Genomic DNA, 20,357 nt, shown 5'->3' with positions numbered 1-20,357 from the left:
GACTATGAGAAATAGATTTATCGGTAAGTAAAATCTTATTTTTTTACATGTCATTTATATCATGCAATCTAATGTTATTAAACCTATTTCCATGAGCACAGAGGACTGCTACAGAAGCATCTGCCACCGAGGATCAAAGAGCCATCAGGAGGGAACAGGATGGTTCAGAAGAGCCTCCTGCCACAGACCTGGATGAAACCGTGACTGTGGACTTGCACACCATCCCCAGCGTGTTTGAGTCCATAGGAGTTACGGAGGACACTTTCGAGGGATTTGAAGCCAGCCAAATGGACTCAGCTTCATTCCCTAGCAGAAGAGTTTCGGGAGAAGACATTGGTCGAGTCTTGGATGTCCCAGGAGCGGCGGGACCTCAGACTCAAGAAGGTAGAACTGTGAATGGAATGTGTGTTTTTTGTTTGGATTGGAAAAAAAATGTATACTAATATTTTTTTCTCTTGTCTTTTTTAAAACAGATGAAATGCCACAAAGCAACTCAGGATTGGCTAGTGGAATTGGACCGTTCTTCAGACCGGACTTACTTCAGGAAGATTCGTATGACAAGGATGTGGATCTGCAGCCAACTGCTTCCATGCCTCTTTGTAAGTAATTAGTATATAGACATGTATAATGTTTTCCTCATTAAAAAGTGGTGCTAAATCCCTTAAAAATGTAATGTGCGCTGCAATTAGATTTTTTTAATTTAAAGTTCAGCTTCAACATTTCCAGTGGTTGCTGATATTCAACAAGGACAAACACCTTCACGTGTCGACAGAGTCAACACCTTGGCTGTAGCGTCTCAGCAGCGTCAGGACAGCTTCAGAGATACCATGAACATCCATATGGAGGACTTGAGGACAACAATGGACAGTATGGCCAACACGCTTCAAGAAATGCGGAAGACACAACAAGAAGATCGACACACCATCATGGACACTCTTCGGATTCTCACATCCGTCTGCAAATTGGTGGACAATGCAGCGTGTCAAAGTGCCTCAATGAACAGCATGGCAGCCAGGCAAAGCCAAAACATCATCAAGTCTCTGCCTCATCGCGACTTTCATCCAACTCATTACGGAAAAACTTCCAGGAGCACCACAACCTCCACCATCAAGACCACCACCAGCAGCAGCTGCACAGAGACCCCCACCGTATGCCCTTCCTTCACTGACACCCTGGTATGGACAATCTCAACAATACCAAGTTTATCAAGGGATGTACGCCGTGTACAGGCAGACTCAACCAGCAGCACCAACAAGACCTCTAAGAAGACATCCACCAACACCAAACACACCACCAATTCCGGATCCAGATGAAGAGGATACTGGAGACTGAAATACGTTTGTATATTTTCATTTTTTTATAAGTATATGTATGTGTCCTCCTTTTCTCCTTCCCATTATTTTATTATTTTCTATGCAATGTTTCTTTAACGTGCAAATTTATCCTGAGCAGGTTTAAATTACAAAGAAGTTGGGCATTCGATTTTATACAGTGTATACATGCGTGTGCATGTATAAATGTGGTGAAAGGATGACAGCTCCTTTACATATTGGTTACGGTTTATTCAAATGGCCCATAAAGAGCAAATTCTGATCCAACACTTCCATTTTTTATAAAAAGTTTTTGAATTGTACCATGATGTGCTATTGGATTATTCACCAGTTGTTTTCTTCAATAGGGTTAGGCCGAAATGCAACTTCTGGAAAACGTTGACCATGTAGAGGTGATATGGGTGAGTAACATGTCTCACACATCACAAAACCACACAAATCTTATCCCACTAGACCAGTTGTTCCCTACATCGGTCCTCAAAGACCCCCCCAACATTTCATGTTTTCCAGGTCACCTAGCAGGTGAACAAGTGTAATTATTACTCACTGACACATTGTAAAGGACCCACCGGTGGAGCAATTTTTTAAACTTGCAAACCTGTGAGGTGTAGCTGAAGCAGGTGAAGAGTTTTATTCATTACTCATTGACACATTTCAAAATAACCAATGGTGGCCCAAATTATTTTGCTTGCAATTCTGTGAGGAGACCTGGAAAATATGGACTTTTGGGGGTACAAAGGGTCTTCACCCTTTGGCCCTCCCGCTGATGCTGAAATACACATACCTGCACAGCCTGTAACAGTTTTTAAATGTCTTAATAGAAAATCTGTGGCCGGCCATGCTGGGATGTGCAGTTCTCCAGCAGCTAGAGTGCCAAAGGATTCCCATGCCTGTTCAAGACTCCTGTAGAACTTAACCTTCCAACATTATCTGCCACCTGGTGCCAGGGAGTGCAGGGCTGTTTAGTTACCTAACAGCTGTAAGGATATGTTTTGAGAACCATGACATATAATTTTTCAAATACTTACTGTATGTGTTTTTTTCTATTTGTTTCAGGTATTCTACAAAGAAAAACCTAATGGAATATCAAGGTCAAGAAAAACACAAAGAATTACGTTTCTAAGCTTTTTTTTTTATTTTTGAATACAGTAAAGATATTTAAACTTTTTTTAATCAATAACATTTTGAAATCAAATAGTGTTTCCTTTAACTGTTAATGTAAATTTAATTTGGGCAGGACAGTGTTAATAGTAGGGATAGGACACAATAGTGGGCAACACATCACGACACGGGGGGGGGGGGCACATTGCAAGTAGGCCGTCATGGTAGAAGGGATGGGGGGGTGTCAGTGCCACTCCCCACTTTAGAGGGGTTCAGGGTCTTCAGGTACATACAAGGGAAACCTGCGGAAGAGAAATAGGTTTAATGACAAGGTTTAACAGTGTGTTTCATTCCAGTTTCCAAAGAGGGACCCAGGTGCAAAACAAAAGTGTCACAACATTTCAAGTTTGGGGTACATCCTCTCACCTGAGGGGTACTCCTGGTCACACCGCAGTGGAGGTTCCACATCACAAGTAGGCCGTCATGGTAGAAGGGGGGAGAGTCAACGCCACAATCAGCTGTAAAGGTGTCACAGGAGTTCAAGAACTTCCAAGAGAAACCTCCGGAATAGAAAAAATAGTTTTTAATAAAAAGTTATCTGTGTTTTCTATCCAGCAGCAATAGAGGAGCCCAGGTACAAAACAAAAGTGTCACAACATTTCAAGTTTGGGGAACATCATCTCACCTGAGGGGTTCTCCTGATCACACTGTAGTGGGGTTTCCGCATCACAAGTAGGCCATCAGGGTAGAGGGAGGGTGTCAACGCCACTTTACACTGAAGAGAGGATCAAGGACTTCAAGAACATCCCTGGGAAACCTGCAGAAGAGAAAAAAGAGTTTTTAATAAAAATATATAACAGTGTGTGGTCTATCCAGCAGCAATAGAGGGGCACAGGTACACAGCATTGGTAATAAAAAAACACAAGTGTCACAACATTGCTGGATTAGGTGACATCATCTCACCTGAAAGGTACTCCTGGTCACACCGCAGTGGGGTGGTACACATCACAAGTAGGCCATCAAGGTAGAAGGGAGGAGAGTCAATACCACATTCAGCAGGAGACATGTCCCAGGACTACAAGAACATCCCTGATCAAGCTGTGGAAGAGAAAAGAGTTTTAAATAAACAGGTATAACAGGCTGTCTTCTATCCTGCAGCAATACAGGGGCCCAGGTACACAGCATTGGCGGGTTAGAGTAGAGCATCTCACCTAAAGGGTACTCCTGGTCACACTGCATTGGGGGGGGGGGGGGGGCACACCTTCAGTAGGCCGTCATGGTAGAAGGGTGGAGAGTTTGCACCGCATTCAGCTGTCGTGGTGTTCCAGGACTTCATGAACATTCTTGACAAGTGGTACATGTCGTACAAGTGTATGTACCACTTGTCAATATATGATTAGTGGAAAAACTTTTCAGCATCCACTTACAGGTCGTACCATGACCATCAATTACACTCTAACTTGTTCATCAAAGTATGTCATATACCAGTTGTTATGCCCGTGTGGGCTGTCATACATAGGTAAAACTGAGAGACAGTTTAAGGAACGTATGGCAACCCACCGGTCAGCAATCAAGGCGGCCATCAATAAAGGGACCAGCGAACAGCCGGTTGCCCGTCATTTCGCTCAAGCAAGACACCCACTAGCCACACTGCGCTATCGTATGATAGATCATGTTCCCCCTCTTGTATGGGGTGGAGATAGAGGGCTCAAACTTCTTCAATTGGAAGTTAGGTGGATCCATCGCCTGGGTACTCTCCATCCAAAGGGTCTCAATGAGCAAGTAGGACTTAGTGCGATTTTGTAAGCAGTATCTAGCAGTTCTATGAATATGCAATTTTGTTATAGTCTGTTTTAATACTCTTATGTCCGTTGCATTATTTTATATGGCTCATATTTGGCATGAGGGCTGCATGATCTATAGTATATATGCTATATAACAGTTTGTATCCAGCCCTGTGTGTGCTAGAGCTAGTCATATTGGGATTACACTGTTTTGTTGTGAATACTTGTATATCCTTGTCACCATAGCAACCGGCTCTGCATGGTGACGTCATGTAGCAGCGCCGACGGACCGGGCGGGCACCCGGGCTCTGGAAGCGTGGTGTTGGTGGTTGTTTGCTGGGTATTTAGGTAAGCACTTTTATTTGTATTCACTTGACCTGATGAAAATGCATGAATAAACAGCACTGAAACGTTGTCTTATACCTGGAATATAAATGTGACTGTGTTCCCGTCGCTTGGAGTGCCGCACCTCTTGTTGTCTATATCCTGCTTTGTGCAGGCACCTAGCACTATTGTGGAAGGTATTGGGAGAGCCGGACCTGCCTGTTGTTTATATATATATATATATATATATATATATATATATATATATAAAGTGAACATATACATATATATATATATATATATATATATACACACACACACACACACATGAGGAGCCCAAAAAAAATAATTATTATTTTTACAGTTTACACCTAAAATAAATTGTCGGAAGTAGACTGTCGGATTCCACATGATAAAACACTGAAAGGTTTCCGACAATCTTCTATTGAATAGTGTTCTGTTGGAAAGCTGTCGGATTTTCATTACTACACATTACTGGAATCCGACAGTCGGAAAGGGACTATTCCGATATGTTTGCTGTCGGAAACTGGGGTTTGTATAGTCGGACTCAATCCGACAGTTGGAATCCAACAAACTTTGTCTGAAAAGCCCAAGTTTCCGACAGTCGGATCAAATCCGACAGCTATTGAATACACCCCTGTATCAGAATTTGGGAGTGAAGGTCTTTCTTTGTCCTTTGTCATATTTGTTAGCAATGAAACCAAAAATTCTGTCTGAGATAATAAAGCTGTTTATGCTAGTAAAATCCAGAACTTAGTACACAATGTAACGACAAAATGAATGCGGCCAAATCCAACAGCTTTTAGCCCAGTTTTCAACAATTTCGACAAGCATGGCGGCACAACAATGGAAACCATCTGGAAGTCATATTAATGAGAACCTGGTGGTACAGTGGATTACAGGTTTATGTCTATTTGAATGCTTTCTGAGATAATAAAGCTGTTTATGCTAATAAAATCCAGAATTTAGTACACAATGTAACGACAAAATGAATAGTGTGAACAGGGCGGCAGCGTGGCATTGTACTTTGTAGAAGGGGACTTTTTTATATAAAGGGAAGTAGCAACACACCAAATAATTTTATTGAAGTAAAAAATTATAAATAAATACATTAAAAAATAATAATAATTACGTGATCCGCTGGGTATCGAACCCGGGGTTGCACGCACTGCGGGCGGACACTGTATTTGTTAGGCCACAGCCAACCATGGTAAGGGTAAGCACCCCTGGTGTATATGTGATGTGTTTTGTCAGATTTGCGGCCCCATTTAAAAAAAAATCGGATTCAATGCGACAAGCGTGGCAGCACAGCAATGGAGAGTATCTGGAAGTCATATTAATGAGATAGGGACCCAGTGGAACAGTGCATTACATATTTCTGTCCATTTGATAGCAAAGAAACCAGAAAATCTTTCAAAGATCAAAAAGCTGTTGCTAATAAAATCCAGAATCTAGTAGAAAGTGTAATGACAAAATTAATTGTGAGAACAGGGTGGCAGTGTGGCATTGTATTTTGTAGAAGGGGATTTTTTTATATAAAGGGAGTAGCGACATACCAAATAACTTTATTGCATTAAAAAATAATAAATAAATACATAAAAAAATAATAATAATTGCGCGCCCCACTGGGTATCAAACCTGGGGGTTTACGTGTTACGGGCAGACACTGTATTCGTTAGGCCACAGCCAACCGTGGTAAGAGTGAGCACCCTTGGTGATTTGCATTTAAAAAAAAAGTCATATTGAATCCGCCAAGCGTGGCGGCACAGCAATAGAGACCATCTGGAAGTCATGTTAATGAGATACGGACCCAGTGGCACAGTGCATTACATATTTCTGTCCATTTTTAGCAACTAAACCTCAAATTCTTTCCAAGATAATAAAGCTGTTTATGCTAATAAAATCTAGGATTTAGTACACAATGTAATGACAAAATGAATAGTGTGAACAGGCGGCAGCGTGGCATTGTATTTTGTAGAAGGGACTTTTTCATAAAGGGAAGAACATGATTGGCCAGCCTCTTACAGATCTCTGCCTACTGCCACAGCATTGTATTCAGCACTGTAGTCTTAACGCGGAGCATTCGCCACCCAGTGGTTAAACTGTGTATTACATGGCGTGGGACAACTCGCGACTCAGGACCCTAAATAGTGCGCTATGAGCAACGATGTTTGAGGACACATCTGTATGTATACAAAACAGAAAGACTTTTGCAATCGGTGCTGACAATAATATACTGCAAATCTGTTTGTATATAGCAATAATATATGTATAAGGACACACTGAAAGAATGCACATTGCTTGAATGAGTGGATTCATCTTTTTGAAACAAGGGTGCTCCTGAATATATACATGCCAGGATGGGGCTAATTTAAATTTCACACATTAAGTGCTCTCCCTTATCTGGCAGGTATATTAGCGCAGTGATCAAATGTGATTTCTAGGCAATGACCACGGGTGCGGAATAGAAGATCTACACTGTCTAGATAGACCGTCATCAGGTCAACCCCATATGGTCGACATACATTAGAATGACAGTTTCAAAAGGTCAATAGAATCAAAAATCGACAGGTAAAAGTAGACACATTAACATGTACAAAAGGCCAACATGTCAGTGGTCATGTGTACCCTTGTGGACTCGCTTCATTCAACATGCTTCGAACAAGGTGGCTCTCTGCGCACTCTGCAGGTTACTATTCCCAACCGTAGTCAACGGGAATAGTAAAGCAAGTAAAGGTTTGAAAAACATGAAAACCAACAAAAAACTTGTCAATATTTTGTAACTGTCAATCTTAAGCACCTTCTACCTTTTACCAGTTGACCTTTTTACCTAATGCATTTTGACCATATGTGGGTCGACCTGACTGTCGACCTATACATTGGAGCCCAATTGCTAGGCAATGATCATTATGGGACAACCTCATTTGAAAGAGGGAACTCTCCTCTTTCAAACAGCGGTGCCTTTGAGTTTATTAAAATCAGGATGGAAGCGATATTGCCCCATCACTAGATTTCATACTAATTTCTGCTGTGCAAGCAGCTTCCTGGTTATCATCACACATGATCACAAGAGAGTAACTTCACAGGATTCACATCATTTAACTCTACTCTTTAAAGTGTGGGTACTTGGTGTCTCTGGGCACAAGGATGGAACAGATCGAGACTCGACTGCTCTTTGCTCCAAATGTGCATCCTCTGCGCACAAATAAAACTACTGAAGGTTAAAAACTGTTTTGCTAGTGTAGACCACTGTGATTTGGGACTTATGTACACCTGTGCATGACTGAGGTGTGACTGAGTCTGAATCTGCACAAAAATAGCTCCTCAAAACCAAGTTCCCTTGCGCTCAATCTGCGACTTTGCACGTATGTGAAACCAATTCTTGTGCCCTGAAAGTAGCAGCCCAGCGTAAATAGTACATTGCCTGCAGCTTTTCACTGACTCTGTGAAAATGCTAAATTTGAAGACATGTATGATATACTACTCCTCTTGGAGCGCCTCAATCGCACTGGGTGTCTTGCGCTATATGGCATATAAACACTAGGGGTCCGATTCAATTATGGCATAAGCCCCTGCTGGCCGTCTAAATGAATGGGCGTCTACTGGAACTATTCAATTTGTTGCTCTGATCAGACGCTCATTAGCAGCGGCCATAGGTTTTTTTCTGCACTAATTCCCCAAACAGGGGGATCCCCATTAAATGAATGCCTAGTCAGGAAGAAGATTTGGATAGGTAATAGTAGGATATATTTATTTTGAATATACTTATGCAAGTAGCATAACCATATTCAAAATGAAGCATTGGAAAAGCCTTTACATGATATATAAAAGTATAGGATTGTCCACCTTTATCGAACTTTAAATAGAAATCATTTTAGAATTACATACCCAGCTGTAACCATTCACCAGATTTCTATTCTCTATAATGGCTGCCTCTTCTGTTCATATAGTTCTAAACTCTACATCAACATATAATGCTGCGAAGATTGCAAATTGCAGGCACAGTTACAGACAGATAGAAAATCCTAAGTGTAGAATATTCGTCAGAGTCAGTAGGGATTTACAGATAAATGTGCACATATCAGTTAAGTAGGAATTCTCTGCAAAATGGACACAGTTATGTTGTTTTTTTTATTACATTACGATTCTTAAGCCAGCCTAGATGAATACATCGAGGAGTACACTATACCCACATGTGACTGTAAATGTTATTTTGGGTGAAGCTTTACTGACGTTATTTTGGGTGGAGCTGTACTGTAAACCTATTGGGCAGCAGCAAATTTAGGGGTGAGGATGCCCCTAGGCACAACAGTAACAAACCCACCCACAGCATAATTTTATCATTTTCATTGATTGGGTATAAGCCCTCATTTGATGATTGTCAATTCAATAGAATAAGAAAAAAACCCAATTAATTATTTTATACAGTTATTTATTATGTATACATACTGTATTTACTAAGTAGGACAGATTACAGGAGCAGTATGTGCATGTCTTCCCTGCTTATACTCCATTCTGGCATATAGTGCAGTACAGTGGAAATATTTTGCAGTTACTGGTACTTTTCAGGTTGACAGTACCAACACAAGCATCCATGTGCCGCCCCCCAAAAGTGCCGCCCCTAGGGGCGTGATTCAGGTGTGGACAGAGTAAGCAATGTTACTGCTTCCGATTCTAACATATGGTAGTGACGTGCGGTGGGGTGAGGCAGGTGAGGCAGAGCCTATCCTGTCATACTAATGTTTGTGCCAGAGTTTTGACTGTATAAAGTATATGGAAAATACAAAGAATATGTTTGAAATATTTTCTTTGTATTATTCTAATCAATTTTGTAGTCAAATCTCTGGAGTAAAAAGTCTATTGCAGGTGAGGCAGCGCCTTCACTCCTATGTTTTCCACACATCTCTGATCAAAACTCACCAAATTTCCAGGAGTATATACTGCTGCACTTGTGTATAATGCCCAGATGTACCCTTTGGCTCATATATTGCGTGTAAATCTGGCTCTGGTACTAGACAGGGTTCCGGTATGAATGGTCGACCATGTTATGGTCGACAGTCATTAGGTCGACCACTATTGGTCGACATTGACATGGTCGACATGGACACATGGTCGACACATGGAAATGGTCGACACATGAAAGGTCGACGCATGAAAAGGTCGCCATGAGTTTTCTAACTTTTTTTGGAGTCGTTTTTTGCGTAAAGTGACTGGGAACCCCAATTAGTGCACCGCGTCCCCTCGCATGGCTCGCCATGCTTCGGGCATGGTGCCTTCGCTCCGCTACCGCTTCGCTCGGCACAGATTACCGTTCCAATCGTAGTCCATGTGGATCGTAAAGTATGGAAAAGTTCCCCAAAAGAAAAAAAAGTAAAAAAACTAATGTCGACCTTTTCATGTTTCGACCTTTCATGTGTCGACCATTTCCACGTGTCGACCATGTGTCCATGTCGACCATGTTCGTACCTCCTGAGCAATTTAGCTCACCGCACGTCATGACATATGGTAATGCAGCAGATGGGGTCTGGTATAAATAGGAGCCTCCTGCATGTATGTATGATCCTTTGCTATGTTTGAGGATGCTCATCGGATCACTTTGCGACACCATCGTCCATCTGAGTGTCCCTCCACTCTGTTGCTGAGGCCAGGAAATCTCTGTTTGAAGACAGTGGCCCTGGCCTTGACACTCCCACAAAACTATATGCTCAATGGAACTCATCGCCACCCCCTCTCCGCCCCCCAAATGGCTGCAGGCTGTCAGTCACCTGATATCTGCCACCTCACTGCTTGTGAGGATACAGGACCTAAATGGCACACGCACAGCACGGGTCCTGCGCATGCACTGTTTTCCAATAATCAGGAAAACTGCATTACCATCGACACTGCGACCAAACCTGAATCAGGCTTATTAATATTGTAGCAATCAGCATGGAGACTGTCACAGTTCACAGTATCACTCAACTGCGCTGGAAACTTTTCTAAGCTACAGTGATTGCAGTGATAACTGGTTTCTGAGGCTACAGAAAATCTTTGTTACTGTATCAGTGCATATTAGTAAATATACCTTTTGTAAAGCAATATATATAAAAATGTCATTTCAGTTGTAGACAAAATTTTTGTTCCCTTTAAATAGCTTGCTTTTTATTTCTTATTTTGTTCAGAACTGTCAAAACAATGGGGATTAAATCGGAAGATCCAAATGTTGCCTTTGATACATACTACACATACCACTTCCATTTTATAGCAAATGAAGAGCTCTAGGAACAATAATGATCATTATTACAAGCCCTTTAAATATCTTTCACTTATTTCTCACCACTGTCCGCAAATACCCTGAGTTGTAGGATTGTGAAAATGACTGAATGTGTTTTGTCATCTCACATACTTTATGTAACAAACCACACAAAATGCTAGAAGTGCAGACGGCCACCCTAGTATGTGCTGTGCTGAATCTATGATACTGTCCATCAGTAATGAGACCATGGAGTTGCATTCAAATGCTTACACTTCCAACTCAGTAAGTAAAATGTCTAACAATGTCATGTTACCTAGTAATAGAACTCTGGTGTCAGCAATGCAGGAGCTTGGATTCAAAACAGTGGAACACTGAACAGATGTACAAGTGAGAGTAATGGTGGCGTTACATGGGTAAACTGCAGCAGCATTCATAAGCGTGCAATCGCTTCCATGGTGACAGGTAGAAAGGAAGGGGGAATGCTCTTCCTTGTCATATTAGAGTGATTAAGCTTAGATAACACTGCATGCACCATCTTCAGATCTTGATCCCTCTTATGTGGCAGGGATCAACCTTTCTTCATGGGATCAACTGAGCGCGTAAGAATGCTACAATTTTATGGCTGAATTGTACTAATGGGATCATCTACCACCTTGTAATTGTCCCCCACCTTGTACCAATATAATGATCATCCCCACTCTCATGTGGCTGGTGAATAAAGGAAGTGATTTTCCCATTCCTTGTTACGCTAAGCACATGTGCAGCTAACAGCAACGCTTGTGCATACCAAGGAGGCATCCAGTAAGAGCCACTATGGCAATGCTCGGACCATTGAAAAAGCTAAGCAATGCCATCCTGATCAAATGATAAATATGTTAATTAGAGATGAGCGGGTTCGGTTCCTCGGAATCCGGACCCCCCCGAACTTCACCCATTTTACACGGGTCCGAGGCAGACTCGGATCTTCCCGCCTTGCTCGGTTAACCCGAGCGCGCCCGAACATCATCATCCCGCTGTCGGATTCTCGCGAGATTCGTATTCTATATAAGGAGCTGCACGTCGCCGCCATTTTCACTCGTGCATTGGAGATGATAGGGAGAGGACGTGCAACGTTCTCTCAGTTGTGTTCAGTGTGCTGCAAATATCTGTGCTCAGTGTGCTGCAAATATCTGTGCTCAGTGTGCTTGCAAATATCTGTGCTCAGTGTGCTTGCAAATATCTGTGCTCAGTGTGCTGAAAATATCTACGTTCTCTGCCTGAAAAACGCTCCATATCTGTGCTGCATTGTAGTATATAGTAGGAGGACAGTGCAGAATTTTGCTGACCAGTGACCACCAGTATTATAGCAGTACGGTACAGTAGTCCACTGCTCTACCTACCTCTGTGTCGTCAAGTATACTATCCATCCATACCAGTGGTGCATTTTAGTTGTTGTGCGCAGTAGTAGGAGGACAGTGCATAATTTTGCTGACCACCAGAATATAATATATAGCAGTACGGTACAGTAGTCCACTGCTCTACCTACCTCTGTGTCGTTAAGTATACTGTCCATTCATACCTGTGGTGCATTTTAGTTGTTCTGCGCAGTAGTAGGAGGACAGTGCATAATTTTGCTGACGACCAGTATATAATATATAGCAGTACGGTACAGTAGTCCACTGCTCTACCTACCTCTGTGTCGTCAAGTATACTATCCATCCATACCTGTGGTGCATTTTAGTTGTTGTGCGCAGTAGTAGGAGGACAGTGCATAATTTTGCTGACCACCAGTATATAATATATAGCAGTACGGTACAGTAGTCCACTGCTCTACCTACCTCTGTGTCATCAAGTATACTATCCATCCATACCTGTGGTGCATTTTAGTTGTTGTGCGCAGTAGTAGGAGGACAGTGCATAATTTTGCTGACCACCAGTATATAATATATAGCAGTATGGTACAGTAGTCCACTGCTCTACCTACCTCTGTGTCGTCAAGTATACTATCCATCCATACCTGTGGTGCATTTTAGTTGTTGTGCGCAGTAGTAGGAGGACAGTGCATAATTTTAAAAAACATAAAAAAATGGAGAACAAAAATGTGGAGGGTAAAATAGGGAAAGATCAAGATCCACTTCCACCTCGTGCTGAAGATGCTACCACTAGTCATGGCCGAGACGTTGAAATGCCATCAACGTCGTCTGCCTAAGCCGATGCCCAATGTCATAGTAGAGAGCATGTTAAATCCAAAAAACAAAAGTTCAGTAAAATGACCCAAAAATCAAAATTAAAAGCGTCTGATGAGAAGCGTAAACTTGCCAATATGCCATTTACGACACGGAGTGGCAAGGAACGGCTGAGACCCTGGCCTATGTTCATGGCTAGTGGTTCAGATTCACATGAGGATGGAAGCACTCATCCTCTCGTTAGAAAACTGCAGTGCCACTCCTAGATGGGCCAGGTGTTTGTGTCGGCCACTTGGGTCGCTTAGCTTAGTCACACAGCTACCTCACTGCACCTCTTTTTTTCTTTGCATCATGTGCTGTTTGGGGACTATTTTTTTAAATCTGCCATCCTGTCTGACTGACACTGCAGTGCCACTCCTAGATGGGCCAGGTGTTTGTGTTGGCCACTTGGGTCACTTAGCTTAGTCACACAGCAACCTTGGTGCACCTCTTTTTTTCTTTGCATCATGTGCTGTTTGGGGACTACTTTTTGAAGTGCCATCCTGTCTGACACTGCAGTGCCACTCCTAGATGGGCCAGGTGTTTGTGTCGGCCACTTGGGTCGCTTATCTTAGTCACACAGCTATCTCATTGCACCTCTTTTTTCTTTGCATCATGTGCTGTTTGGGGACTATTTTTTAAATCTGCCATCCTGTCTGACACTGCAGTGCCACTCCTAGATGGGCCAGGTGTTTGTGTCGGCCACTTGTGTCGCTTAGCTTAGTCACACAGCTACCTCATTGCACCTCTTTTTTTCTTTGCATCATGTGCTGTTTGGGGACTATTTTTTTAATCTGCCATCCTGTCTGACACTGCAGTGCCACTCCTAGATGGGCCAGGTGTTTGTGTCGGACACTTGGGTCGCTTAGCTTAGTCACACAGCAACCTTGGTGCACCTCTTTTTTTCTTTGCATCATGTGCTGTTTGGGGACTATTTTTTGAAGTGCCATCCTGTCTGACACTGCAGTGCCACTCCTAGATGGGCCAGGTGTTTGTGTCGGCCACTTGGGTCGCTTAGCTTAGTCATTCAGTGACCTCGGTGCAAATTTTAGGACTAAAAATAATATTGTGAGTTGTGAGGTGTTCAGAATAGACTGGAAATGATTGGAAATTATGGTTATTGAGGTTAATAATACTATGGGATCAAAATGACCCCCAAATTCTATGATTTAAGCTGTTTTTGAGGGTTTTTTGTAAAAAAACACCCGAATCCGAAACACACCCGAATCCAACAAAAAATTTTCAGGGAGGTTTTGCCAAAACGCGTCTGAATCCAAAACACGGCCGCGGAACCGAATCCAAAACCAAAACACAAAACCCGAAAAATGTCCGGTGCTCATCACTAATGTTAATGCAGAGAAATATCTGATCTCTCAAATGGCAGCTTAAAACCCAGGTATAAAATGGTTTACATACAATGGAGCCTCATGTGTACTGAAGCACATCACACAATCTCATCACCACTGAGTGTGGTACAGTACGTCACATCTAGCTCTGTGCTTGCAATGATTCTCTCATTTATTTTTAAACTTCTGTTTTTTGGGGCAGATTACAATTATTACCAAGCACAGTTAGCCTAAAGCTGGGGCGATGTATATCATGTACACACTGGAGTGATGTATATCATATCAGCGGTACACAACAGAACGATTTAATGAAGTACAAAACAATCCCTCATTCTGTCCTTCATTACACTGAACAGAGACGCATGCGTTATCGTCCGGCTGGCTGTGCACTACGGCTAACTGAAAGATATCACCAATGACCGCAGGAGCGTGACTCGGCTGATACAGGTTGTTCCGATTTGGCTAGAAACTACATATCTGGCCGATATCGCTTCAGTGTGTCAGCCAAATATGAGAATGATGCATACAGAACAGTATGTGGTCAGAAGCCCAACACTCAGAATTGTTGCCAGAATCCAAATATGGGTGTATTGCTAATAAGACCTATCCCTGGTACACACCCGCTGGCGCTCCCACGATATTTCGCCAAGTGTGTACACAGCTTAAGTTTTATACTTGTTATTAACATCAGTTCGCACTTGCACCAGCTTAAACATCATACCACTACAGTCCTGTTACATCCTTTCAGTCGCAAATTAGATGTGCCTGAAATGTGTATGACTTTGCATTGAGCATACTTGCATACACTAGGTTATGGATAATGTACCATGCATAACGGATGGTCTTCAGTTTGCCAGCTGTCGGGATCCCGGCGCACAGCATACCGGCGACGGAATCCTGACACCCGGCATACCGACACTTTTTCTCCCTCTTGGGGGTCCACGACCGCAGCGTGGCGAACACAGCTAGCCCGTAAGGGGCTCATTTGCACTCGCCCAGCTGTTGGTATGCCGGCGGTTGGGATTCTGGTGCCGGCATGCTGGCCGCCAGGAGCCCGGCCACCGGCATACCCTTCTACACCCGTGCATAACACAGCTGTATACATTCAACTCTGCCTCTGCCCCCAATATGTGTATGCTTTTTCTTTTGGCACAATATATTCTTTTTTGAACCAGATCAATTTAGATGCATTTAACCTATGTTGAAAGTGTACATTGAACACCTCTTTTTAATGACAGTGGGTACGTGGCCTAAGGCAGAGAGATATGACAGATAGATTGTAGGAAGTGGACGTCTGTTGAGATGTCCCGTTAGGGGCTTCTCTCTGTGCTGCTCCCCATCTCATCATGTGCAGGGTTCTTCTGGGATGTCTGTTAGTGAATTAATAATGACAATGTGCCTGGTTCTGGAGCTCTGTTACACTGCACACCCCCTCCCCCTGCAAAGAGAGCTGCAGCCGGAAAGGTTTCCTCATCATTTCCATGGGAACAGGCAGGAACTGAGAAGCTGAGAGACATCTTGATGGGGACTGAATGAGGCCATCAAGGGCTTTCCTTAACTCATTGTTACCCTGCATTATGCACTGTAATACACTGAGATCTTCTACCAGTGGTCCTTATAATATGTAATTTAGCCCTATAACCCAAACTGCATCATGATTATTATTATTATTATACATGTTAATTGATGCGTCAGGCTTTAAAAGGTTAAAATAACATAACATGACTGATAAGCACTCACATATAGGAATATTAATTAAAATGGTGCAAAGGTAACTATGCAAAACAGTGAAATGTATCCTTTAGTAACCAATAAGACATTTGCTTTCATTTCAAAATTATACAAAAGGTGACAGTAATAACTTATATACATATACACCCTTTTTCACACCTGTGAAGCAGTTTTCATACTGTATAATCTATTCTTGATGTCTACAAACTCCTGCAATGACAATGACCTATGTCAGCACAGCTTTCATCTCCAGTCACCATTAAATGATCAGGCTTTAAGGATAACTGTTCTAAACAATAGTGAAGTGCAGTGGCGGATTTTCCCTATGGGCTGTAGGACTGCAGCCCCCCCCCCCCCTCCCCCCTCCACCCCAGGTAAATTCCGCCACTTCAACACAGAGTCTGTGAAGCCAGATTGCAGACCATGAGACTACACTGACTACACTGTGACTGGCTGTGACTTCCTACGGGAAGTCCTATCAGTCAGAGAAACTGCAGGCAATCCCATTGGGAGGTGCTTCCTCCCTCTGGGACTGCCAGATTGGGCTGTGATTAGCAGAGAGCTGGCTTTAGGAAGCCACTCTCTGCCTTTCGGGCAGCCCAATCTGGCTTCTATTGGCTGTAACTGATACAGTCCATAGAAGACGGGGTTTGCGCATGCGCAGTACCGTCACTGCTACTGCACATGTGCTGGTCCCAGCATCTGTGACCTACATTGTGCAGATGCCGGACCCAGCCGACCGTGGGGAAAAATGACCCGACAGCGGGGACTCGGGAGGAGGGATCCAGTGGCACGACCAGCGGCAGCCCCCCTACTCCACCAAGGCAGGAGCCGCTGCTGGCAGGGCCGGATTAAGGGCCTCATGGGCCTGGAGCTGAAAATGTTCAAGGGCCTATTATGAGAAGTGGAGGAGGTGAGGCCAATGCCATGTAGGCAAGTAGACATCGTACACTTTAAGTCCCAATGACTCCCTTCATATATAAAAGAACAAAAATTGCATCATTTTGTGTGGAAAATAGAAATGTAATTTTAACCCTTATGATTTATGGCCGACCATGTGGGCAGCTGATAGCTGGTCATCATCATGCTGTCATGGTGATGAGCCTATTTTTAAGTGGAGGCCTGGAGCTGGAGCTCCATCCGCCCCATTATTAATCTGGCCCTGGCTGCTGGTGATGTATGCTCAAGCAGGGACATAAAATAATTGGACTTCACATATATCTGTATCCTTAGTATAGCTCATAATTTTCGTGTTCTAACACAGGGCATGTGGGAGCTGTCCGGATTGGCTTTCTGGATACAAAAATGAATCCAGGTTTAGCTCTTTTGCTTTCCATGCAAGAGATGCTCTGCAGAATAAAGTTGAGGATGTACTGCACATAGGTTAATAAACAAGAAACCTTCAAATGGAAAAAAAAAAAAAAAGAATGTACATATGCTGCAAAATACATTATTTTTGGTAAATTTACTTAAGGTCGACTTTCATAAATTCAGAATCTAAAATGTAACTAAATCGATATGTGGAGGGGGTGGGGGGGGGCAGGTGTGCGGTGCACTTTCACACCACTGAGCATTGGATAAATAGATGCTGTAAGTGCTGGGCAGTGGACACTCCCTCAGAGTCTTCCATGTCTCTGGACCTGTAGTTACTTGCTAAATCAGAGAAGCTATGTGTCTGGTTAGGGGTGGAAGGGGTCCGTGTCCACCTTCTGTGCAGGCCTCTCTCTCTCTCTTACAGGGGTATGCACTGAGGAGGCACTATACCAGAGTCTACTGGCACGTACCGATCTACTGTATGGGAACTAGTGATGTGCACCGGAAATTTTTCGGGTTTTGTGTTTTGGTTTTGGATTCGGTTCCGCGGCCGTGTTTTGGATTCGGACGCATTTTGGCAAAACCTCCCTGAAAATTTTTTGTCGGATTCGGGTGTGTTTTGGATTCGGGTGTTTTTTTACAAAAACCCCTCAAAAACAGCTTAAATCATAGAATTTGGGGGTCATTTTGATCCCATAGCATTATTAACCTCAATAACCATAATTTACACTAATTTTCAGTCTATTCTGAATACCTCACACCTCACAATATTATTTTTAGTCCTAAAATTTGCACCGAGGTCGCTGGATGGCTAAGCTAAGCGACCCAAGTGGCCGACACAAACACCTGGCCCATCTAGGAGTGGCACTGCAGTGTCAGACAGGATGGCACTTCAAAAAAATAGTCCCCTAACAGCACATGATGCAAAGAAAAAAAGAGGCGCAATGAGGTAGCTGTGTGACTAAGCTAAGCGACCCAAGTGGCCGACACAAACAAAGCGGTGATACAAAGCGTAGCCTGCCTAGGAACGAGTTGGTGTTTGCGAGATGCTGCTACTGGTGCCGCCGCTGCTGTTCTTGCTGCGGGAGGCAATACATCTACCCAGTTTGCTGTCACAGTCATATAGTCCTGAGTCTGCCCTGCTCCACTTGTCCACATGTCCGTGGTTAAGTGGACATTGGGTACAACTGCATTTTTTAGGACACTGGTGACTCTTTTTCTGACGTCTGTGTACATTTTCGGTATCGCCTGCCTAGAGAAATGGAACCTAGATGGTATTTGGTACCAGGGACACAGTACCTCAAACAAGTCTCTAGTTGCCTCTGAATTAACGGTGGATACCGGAACCACGTTTCTCACCACCCAGGCTGACAAGACCTGAGTTATCCGCTTTGCAGCAGGATGACTGCTGTGATATTTCATCTTCCTCGCAAAGGACTGTTGGACAGTCAATTGCTTACTGGAAGTAGTACAAGTGGTCTTCCGACTTCCCCTCTGGGAAGACGATCGACTCCCAGCAGCAACAACAGCAGCGCCAGCAGCAGTAGGTGTCACTCAAGGATGCATCGGAGGAATCCCAGGCAGGAGAGGACTCGTCAGACTTGCCAGTGACATGGCCTGCAGGACTATTGGCTTTCCTGTGTAAGGTGGAAATTGACACTGAGGGAGTTGGTGGTGCGGTTTGCAGGAGCTTGGTTACAAGAGGAAGGGATTTAGTGGTCAGTGGACTGCTTCCGCTGTCATCCAAAGTTTTTGAACTTGTCACTGACTTCTGATGAATGCGGACCAGGTGACGTATAAGGGAGGATGTTCCTAGGTGGTTAACGTCCTTACCCCTACTTATTACAGCTTGACAAAGGCAACACACGGCTTGACACCTGTTGTCCGCATTTGTGTTGAAATAATTCCACACCGAAGACGTGATTTTTTTTTGTATTTTGACCAGGCATGTCAATGGCCATATTCGTCCCACGGACAACAGGTGTCTCCCCGGGTGCCTGACTTAAACAAACCACCTCACCATCAGAATCCTCCTTGTCAATTTCCTCCCCAGCGCCAGCAACACCCATATCCTCATCCTGGTGTACTTCAACAGTGACATCTTCAATTTGACTATCAGGAACTGGACTGCGGGTGCTCCTTCCAGCACTTGCAGGGGGCGTGCACATGGTGGAAGGCGCAAGCTCTTCCCATCCAGTGTTGGGAAGGTCAGGCATCGCAACCGACACAATTGGACTCTCCTTGGGGATTTGTGATTTAGAAGAACGCACAGTTCTTTGCTGTGCATTTGCCAGCTTAAGTCTTTTCATTTATCTAGCGAGAGAATGAGTTCTTCCATCCTCATGTGAATCTGAACCACTAGCCATGAACATAGGCCAGGGCCTCAGCCGTTCCTTGCCACTCCGTGTCGTAAATGGCATATTGGCAAGTTTACGCTTCTCATCCGACGCTTTCAATTTTGATTTTTGGGTCATTTTATTGAACTTTTGTTTTTTGGATTTTACATGCTCTCTACTATGACATTGGGCATCAGCCTTGCAAGACGACGTTGATGGCATTTCATCGTCTCGGCCATGACTAGTGGCAGCAGCTTCAGCACGAGGTGGAAGTGGATCTTGATCTTTCCCTATTTTAACCTCCACATTTTTGTTCTCCATTTTTTAATGTGTGGAATTATATGCCAGTATCAATAGCAATGGCCTACTACTATATATACTGCGCACAACTGAAATGCACCACAGGTATGGATGGATAGTATACTTGACGAGACAGAGGTAGGTAGAGCAGTGGCCTTCCATACCGTACTGCTATATATACTGGTGGTCACTGTCAGCAAACTGCAAAACTAAAATGCACCACAGGTATAGAATCTAGATGGATAGTATACTTGACGACACAGAGGTAGATAGAGCAGTGGCCTTCCGTATCGTACTGCTATATATACTGGTGGTCACTGTCAGCAAACT

At 43.5% G+C, this 20,357-nt stretch overlaps 1 protein-coding gene across 2 annotated transcripts in view; it reads right to left on the bottom strand.

The window, feature by feature from the left end:
• Positions 1 to 20,357, bottom strand: part of NALF2 (NALCN channel auxiliary factor 2) — a 519,176-nt gene that overhangs the window by 406,055 nt on the left and 92,764 nt on the right. Inside the window, exons 2-5 of one of the 2 annotated variants that reach the window (XR_010183045.1) lie at positions 3,396 to 3,530; positions 3,118 to 3,249; positions 2,859 to 2,992; positions 2,537 to 2,734 (exon numbers count right to left, since the gene is read on the bottom strand). The exons of the other annotated variant lie outside the window; for it this stretch is intronic. The gene's annotated coding sequence lies outside the window, so the exon portion shown is untranslated. Of the gene's footprint in view, positions 1 to 2,536; positions 2,735 to 2,858; positions 2,993 to 3,117; positions 3,250 to 3,395; positions 3,531 to 20,357 lie in introns of those variants that run through there. 2 annotated transcript variants of the gene reach the window in all.

Source organism: Pseudophryne corroboree, chromosome 8 (genome assembly GCF_028390025.1).
Source record: "Pseudophryne corroboree isolate aPseCor3 chromosome 8, aPseCor3.hap2, whole genome shotgun sequence".
Taxonomy (NCBI): Eukaryota; Metazoa; Chordata; class Amphibia; order Anura; family Myobatrachidae; genus Pseudophryne; species Pseudophryne corroboree.
The sequence above is the reverse complement of the archived record's forward strand: the minus strand, read 5'-3'. Positions and strand labels throughout refer to the sequence as shown.